This window comes from Pelodiscus sinensis, chromosome 7 (assembly GCF_049634645.1).
Source record: "Pelodiscus sinensis isolate JC-2024 chromosome 7, ASM4963464v1, whole genome shotgun sequence".
Taxonomy (NCBI): Eukaryota; Metazoa; Chordata; order Testudines; family Trionychidae; genus Pelodiscus; species Pelodiscus sinensis.
The window spans coordinates 31,970,423-31,978,218 of record NC_134717.1 but is presented as its reverse complement, the minus strand read 5'-3'; the positions used below and the strand labels follow the sequence as shown (position 1 = coordinate 31,978,218).

General features: G+C 41.1%; 1 long non-coding RNA gene across 1 annotated transcript in view; it reads left to right on the top strand.

The window, feature by feature from the left end:
- The first annotated feature begins 6,563 nt into the window (after positions 1 to 6,563).
- Positions 6,564 to 7,796, top strand: part of LOC142830295 (uncharacterized) — a 106,784-nt gene continuing 105,551 nt past the window's right edge. Inside the window, exon 1 of the long non-coding RNA XR_012905449.1 lies at positions 6,564 to 6,643. This is a non-coding gene — a long non-coding RNA (uncharacterized LOC142830295). The remainder of the gene's footprint in view (positions 6,644 to 7,796) is intronic.

The window sequence follows — 7,796 nt, the reverse complement described above, 5'->3', positions numbered from 1 at the left end:
TTCACTTTCAAAAGAAGATATGCAAATTTGGTGGTAATTTGCATATCTTGTTCTGATCACTTTTTCAAAAGAGTTTTTTTCGAAAAAGCAAGCAGTTTAGATGCTGTTCTTTCAAAAAAAACACACCCTTTTTTCAAAAGAACCTGTAAACCTCAATTTTTGAGGAAGAAGGTTCTTTGGAAAAAAGTTTTTTTTTTTTTTAAAGAATCGCGTCTAAATTGCTTGCTTTTTTGAAAAAAACTCTTTCAAAAAAGTGATCGGAAGAAGATATGCAAATTACCGTTGAATTTGCATATCTTCTTTTGAAAGTGAAAGCAAGTCTAGACGTACCCTTACATTATATTAGGTTATATTAAGTTCATGTATCACGCCCCCTTTTTTATTTTTGAGAAATCCTCATGCCCTCCCCATACCGAAAAACAAAAATAGCATCAAAACTTAGGGAGGGAGATTGACAGGCGGGGGTGTGGGGGAATGGGTCACCTTACGCCCGCCCCCCTGGAATTTCTTCATGCCCCCCCAGTTTAGGAACCCATGATCCCATATTTTTCTAATTTGTTTGAGACAGTCATGTGAAAGAGTAACAAAAATAGTGTCAATTAATTGCATTTAACACCTGCAATTAACTGAAAACAAAATTAACACATTAGTCACGTACCTCTGAGTGGGGAGGGAGGCAGCTGCACCTCTGGAGTTCTGCGGGAGGAAACGGGCCTGAAGCCCCACTACAGAGCTGTGAGGGCAGCAACAGCAGCAAGGAGCCTGAAACCCTAACCTGGAGATCCATGGACAGTGATGACCTGGGGAGCCCTAAGGAAGGCTGAAGCCCAGAGTCCCAAGCAGAGCTGAAGCCTGGAGTCTTATGTCCCAGGCCTCCCACTCTGAGTGGGGCTGAAGCCATGAACCAATGAGTGCTGAAGGTAGGGGGGATCCCAATATTTTTTTGAAGTCTAAATGAGTTGTCAGCACAAAAAAATTGAGAAACACTGTTGTAGAGAATAGGGGCCCCGGCCCTCCAACAGAGGGACAACTGCCCTGGGGCCCAGTGATTTAAAGGGGCTGGGGCTCTGGCTGCCGCTGTGGCAGCAGCAGCACGTGGAGCCTTCAAATTTCCACTGGATCGCTGCACTCCAGGTGGCTCTTAGGGCTGCCTGGAGTGCAGAGTATTCCAGCAGCACTGGGTGGAGAGTACTGTGGTTCAGGCAGCACCAAGGGCCTACAAATTCTACCTGAGGCCCCAACCCTTTTGGGAGCATAGAGATGGCCCCTTCCAACCTTGTCCAGAGGCCTAGTGTATCTGTCAGCTCCCCTGCCTGGCGAGCTCCGCCTCTATGCACCAGCCATGCATACATGCCAAGTCCCTGAGGTAAAAATCCACCTACCCTAGCAAACAAGGCTCCCTCAGCTGAAGGAAGTTATGTAACAATACTCATAATATTTCTACATTTGTAAGTTCAACTTTCATGATAAAGAGATTGCATTGCAATACTTGTATAAGGTGGACTGAAATACTAGTTCTTTGTAAGGTTGCCAGATGGTTTCACAAAAAATACCCCCCTCCCTACCCCAACCCCCAAAAAGATCTCCGGGAAAAAATTATGTGGAGCAAAAAAAAAAAAAAATGCAGTCGCAGCACCTTTAATTCCTGAGCCGCTCCCCCCGCACCAGCCAGCGTGAGCTGCGCCGCATGTCCCAAGCGGCCTTCCATCGGGTGCTTGAGTCAGGCCTCGGGAAAAACAGAAAATAGCAGACATTTTAAATGTCTGGTATTTTTTTAATTTTTTTACTGGACGGAAGGTACAAGTACTGGGCTGTCCTGAAAACTTAGTTCTTTGTTTCTTTTTTACAGTGCAAATATGTGTAATAAAGATAACAGGGCTGTGCCCTCTTCTCACTGTGCTCGCCTACCCCCTGTCTGACTGCTTTTGCTTTACTAAGAGAGCCTGTTGATGTTGATGATGTCATTCTGTTGCCTGGCAGGAATATTTTGTCATCCATAAGGCAAAAAGTTTTTTATATAGAGAGATCATATAAAATGAGCACAGTACAGTTTGTATTCTGTGTGTAACTGAAATAAATATATTTGAAATTATAGAAGACATCCAAAATATTTAAATAAATGGTATTCTATTATTGTTTAACAGTGCAATTAAACAGATTTATTGTGATTATTTTTTAATCTCTTGACAGCCCTAATCAAAAGCTTTACTAAAGTTCTGATATATCATATCTACTGCTTCCTCCCTATCCACAAGATACATTACCCTGTCAAACAAGAAAACTGGGTTGATTTGACATGATTTGTTCATGACAAGTCCATGTTGACTGTTAATTTATCACCTTATTTTCTTCTATATGCTTACAAATTGATTGCTTTCTTGTTTTCTCCATTATCTGTGTGGGTGCCAGTGTTAAGTTGACTAATCCCATAAGGCCTGTCTACTTTTTATAGATCAGTACTATATTTGCCCATTATTGTTGGGGTTTTTTGTTTGTTTTGTTTACATGGTAGAGGACCAACTATCACACTTTGTTGGGTCCTGAAACTCCTCGGGGAGGAATCCGGCCTTGCTTCTCAGGTATTGTAGTCCCAGAGAGATTTGGTTGGCATGGCAATGCCAAGTCCATGAGGGGTGCCAAAAAACACAGGGCCTCAAGCAGTCATTTATTTCCTTTGTGATTAAGAGTAGGCCCAGAAGGTAACTGCAGTAAAGTAAAATATTGTCAAAGCATTACCACCTTTTACTTCTGCATAAATGCTGGGGAAAATAAATGTTAACATGAAGCAGAGATTGTCTTCTGAGGCACAGGAGATTGAGCCTATACTAACAGTCTTATTGTTTTTGTTTCTGTTCTACCACAAAGAATTCATTTTTTTCTGCCACTCCCTTGAAATCAACTTCAACTGCTGAACCTTGTGCCATTGTGCAAATTGCTCATCCCCCAACACTGCCTGTGTGGAAGGGAGCAGGACAGTATCACCTCAGTCAGCAGAGCTCCCAGGACATATTAACTAGAGTTGATTGAATTGTTTTTGATTAAATGGAAATTTTCTCACAAATTTAATCATTTTAAAATAAATTGTAGGAAAAAAACCATTGCCACAAAAGAATTTCCAGTTTTCAGGGGGGGTTGACATTTTTAAATTAACCCCCAAAAATTCTGTGAATTTTTATGAAGGAAAATGTCTTCCATGTGCAAAAATTTTCACGGGAAATAAAATATTTCCCAACCAGCTCTAGCACTAAAGTTCTCACCAACCGTGCTTATTTTCTCTCCTCTTGCACTTGGGTAGAACAAGGCATGGAATTCTAGCTGGCCCCTTTGCATGAGCATAAGATATATGAGATATACATTAAATACTGCTCAGATTGTCCCTCAGTTTGGTGTTGGTAGCTTTGAGTTTGTGATAGTTTGTTGTAGCATTATTGACTTCCTGCACTTTGGCTAACCCTGAGATCAACTTATTTGTAATAGTGAAGTCTTGTAATATACTTTATTTCTATGAATAAAAATAATTCCCTAGTCAATAAATAGCTTAAATGTTAATCAGTGATGAAAGGTCAAGTATCCAACTGGCACCAAATTTGTTTGGCCATATTCTACATATGCCAAGGTACACTTTCTCAGTCTCTTACCATTTTCAGGCAAAAAGGAAAGCAGAAAGGCCTTTACATTGAAATTTTGAAAATCAGCTTCCCAAGGTCATAGTTTTCTGAACTCTGTAAACTGTTAACTGAAAGCCTTATAGAACATCAAACTTCACATCATTAAGCAGAGGGCAAAATAGAAAAATGAATGTTCTTGCTTACCACAAAGCATTCTGGGAAAATGAAGAGTTCACTATAATTGTTTAATTTAATAATTAAGAATATGGTTCTCTAAGCTATAATATACTCCCTTTAATGTTTTTGAGGATAAATAAATTATTGCATGCAGTGTGGTAGTGACGTTTTAGATGACTACAAGAAGGAAATTGGAGTTAGTGGGATTTGAGGAGCCATAGAATTTAAAAGTCCTCAAGTCCAGCCTCCTCTTAAAATAAGGAATAAGGGGCCTTTCAGAAAAGGTTTTATTTTCTGAAAGATCTGCGTCTAGACCGGCGCTTTTTTCCGGCAAAGCTCCGAGCCGGAAAAAAGCGGCAGCCGTTTTTATGCAAATGAAGCGGGGGGGATTTAAATCCCCGCTTCGTTTTGCAATTGCGATGTGTCTAATTTGCATCCCTTTTACGGAAAAGGGATGCAGTCTAGACACAGCCTCTATGTCTCTTTTCTGACAGAAGGATCAAGCCAAAAGGTATCATCGATCAAAAAGTTAATTGGGAGTGTGATGTAGGAAGTCTTAAGAGCACTGATCCACACTAAACCTCGCTCTAGCAAGTGCTATTAATCTCACTTTCTTTAACAGCAAATTTAAACACATTTTTAAAAACATTGTAAAAAAGACCTTAAACATTGTTCACTAAATGCTCTGATGGTACCATACAGTTACCTTAATTGTGTGGAAACTGATGGATTTTTAAGGGATTGGTATTGGAATATGAAACCACTTAGCCCTAAATACCCAGGTTTGATTTCAGTCTATTGCTAATATTTGAAGTCAACTAATGTGGTGGTGTTGTTGCTTATGTAGAATCAGTTGGTACTCTCTACACAATGCCTGCTGGATAGGTTTCAGTATCAGAGAAATATTCCTGCAATTGACATTATTTTTAATTAAAACAGTTTTGAATTAAGACATTCAGATTTGCAGTACAGCATATAAAATACGCAGAAATTAGATATGTACAATTACATTATACAATCTGTTAAGTACAATGTTGTCTATAGGATCCTTACTGACAATCCCAGCAGAGAACATAAGAGCAGCCATACTGGATCAGACCCATGGTCCAGCCCACCCAGTATCCTGTCTTCCAACAGTGGCCATTGCAAGATGTGTCAGATAGAATGATTAGAATAGAATGATGTGACAACCCCAGCTTCAGTCATTCACTGCCAGCTTCTGGCAGTTGGAGGCTTGGGACATCCAGAGCTAGGGGTTGCATCTCTGACCATCATGACTAATAGCCATTGATAGACCTTATATACATGAACTTTAAACCCACTTATAATATTGACCTTCATAACATCCCCTGGCAAGTAGTTCCACACGTTGACTATGTGTGGTATGAAGTATTAGTACTTCCTCGTGTTTGTACTGCTGCCTAATAACTTAATAGGTTGATCCAAGGTTCTTGCATTATGTGAAGGGGTAAATAACACTTTCTTCTTCGTTTTCTTCACACCATTCATGATTTTATAAACTTCCATCATATGCCCTGTTAGTCATCTATTTTGCAAGCAGTCTCAGTCTTTTTAATATCTATTCATGTGAAAGTTGTTCCATATCCCTAATCACTTTTGTTGCCTTTCGCTATATCTTTTTTGAATTCCAATATATCTTTTCTGAGATGGGGTGACTAGAGTTGCATAGAATATTCAAAATGTGGGCATACCATGGATTAATGTAGTGGCTTTGTAATTTCTGTCTTATTATCTATCCCTTTCCTAATGGTTCCTGACATTAGCTTTTTTTTTTTTTTAATGCTGCTGCACATTGAGCAGATGTTTTCAGAAAATTGTCACCAGTGATTCCAAGCTCACTTTTGTGAGTGGTAACAGCTAATTTAGACCCCATCATTTTGTCTGAATAGTTGGGATTATATTTTTCCAGTGTGTATTGCTTTGATTTTATCAACAATGAATTCCATCAGTTATATTCTTGCTCAACATTGTGAGATCCTCTTGTAGTTCTTTGCAGCCTGCTTTGGACTTAACTATTTTGAGTAATTTTGTATCATCTGCAAATGTTGCCATCCTACTGTTTATCCTGTGGCAGCCCGAGAGCCGGGAGCTACAAAAGCCTGGAGGAAGGCAGATACATGAGGGCTGCGTCTAGACTGGCATGATTTTGCAGAAATACTTTTAATGGAAAAGTTTTTCTGTTAAAAGTATTTCCACAAAAGAGCATCTAGATTGGCACGGATGCTTTTGCGCAAAAAATGCTTTTGCGCAAAATCATCTGTGCCCAGTATAGATGCGCTTTTGCACAAGAAAGCTCCGATGGCCATTTTAGCCATCGGGCTTTCATGCGCAAAAAATTAAGGTGCCTGTCTACACTGGCCCACTCGCACAAGTATTCTTGCTAAAGAAGGCTTATCCCTGAGCAGGAGCATGAAAGTATTTGCACAAGAAGCACTGAATTCTTACATTAGAATATCAGTTCTCTTGCACAAATTCAAGCGGCCAGTATAGACAGCTGGCAAGTTTTTGTGCAAAAGCAGTCGCTTCTGCGCAAAATCTTGCCAGTCTCGACGCACCTGAGGAGTTGGGTATGTGGGTTTATGTTCCCTGAGTTGGCTTTCAGCGACTGCAGCCCAGCCATTAGGACACCTGAAGCCCATCTGGAGTCAGCCTGGGGGGAAGGCTGATTACAACACCTGCCACCAGTTAAGGCTTCTGGGCACACCATAAAAACCTTCCCTCAGGCAAGGCAGGGGGAAAGAGAAAAGGGATGGACCAAAGGAGAGGTGAGGAGAGGCAGAAGACAAACCCAGAAGGCTACATGCCAACAGGGCCTGTTCCAAGACACCAGGGACGAGGTACCCAAAGAGTGGTTGGGGAAGTGGCCCAGGGAGGGGCTTCTCCTCAGTAGTGCAAGGGTCAAGCCTTAGGGCTCTGGACCGGAATCTGGAGCAAGTGAGTGGGTGAAGGTTTCCCCCCAGCTCTCTTCCTAGCTGGTGGGCTGCCAATAAGGAAAGGGGTACCCTCGGAGTATTGAAGGGACTGACTTCTAAAACCATGGCCTGGCCAATGATGAAGAGGGCTCTTGGAGCGGGATACCCTTGCCTTCTCGGCAGTGGTAGGGACGCTGCAAGCCTCTGAGGCACATGCAAAGACCCTGCCAGGAAGAGCAGAACCCAGGGAGCTTAGCCCAGTCTTGCCATAACCCCTTTTTCCAGATCATGAAGAGCCCAGGACCCAGTACAGATCCCTCGAGTACATTGCTTTTTAGGGGTTTAGAGGTATCGGTTTGACATGAAACTTGAACTGCCCATTACTCTTACAGGTGAGACCTCCAGCTCAGGCTGAGGCATACTAGTAATGAGGTTATGTGGGGGTGGAGAGCCTGTGCAATACCTGTTCTATAATTAAATGGAAGACTTCAATTCAAATTGTACCTGAGGCCTGATTCCTTTCACATGCCAGTGAAAAACAGAAATAATTACAGTGAACCCAGTGTAAAATAGCATAGGTGACAGGAGTATCAGAGCTTAAATGCATTAAACAGATTTTTAAAGGTATTATTTTCTGGACTTACTGTGGGTTGTTTTGGGTTTTTTGTTTTGTTTTTTACTTCAACAGCTGTATGATCTTAGTGTTATGAACATCAATCTTAAGAATGCTTTTATTGATGGAACAGGGGAAATTCACATAACTAAAGTGATGTCCGTGAAGAACAGGTTGACCTAGTTTCACATTCTGGTATCTTCAGTGTATCGGCAATTGGTTTGCAGTGGTTTGACGGACCAGGGGAAAGCAGTGCAGTGCACCAAGCTGTAATGAATGCACCATACTGGCTGTATTTTAAGGATGTTCATTGTGGTGAATTTTTTGATTCCATGAAGTCTTTAATCTCCAATTAGCTCATAAAATTGGGATTCTCCTGTATTTAATGAATGTTGGCCATACATATTGTGGGTGTAAGCCAGCCCATGAAAAAGATTTTTGTAACAGTTTCTTCTGATTTAGTTT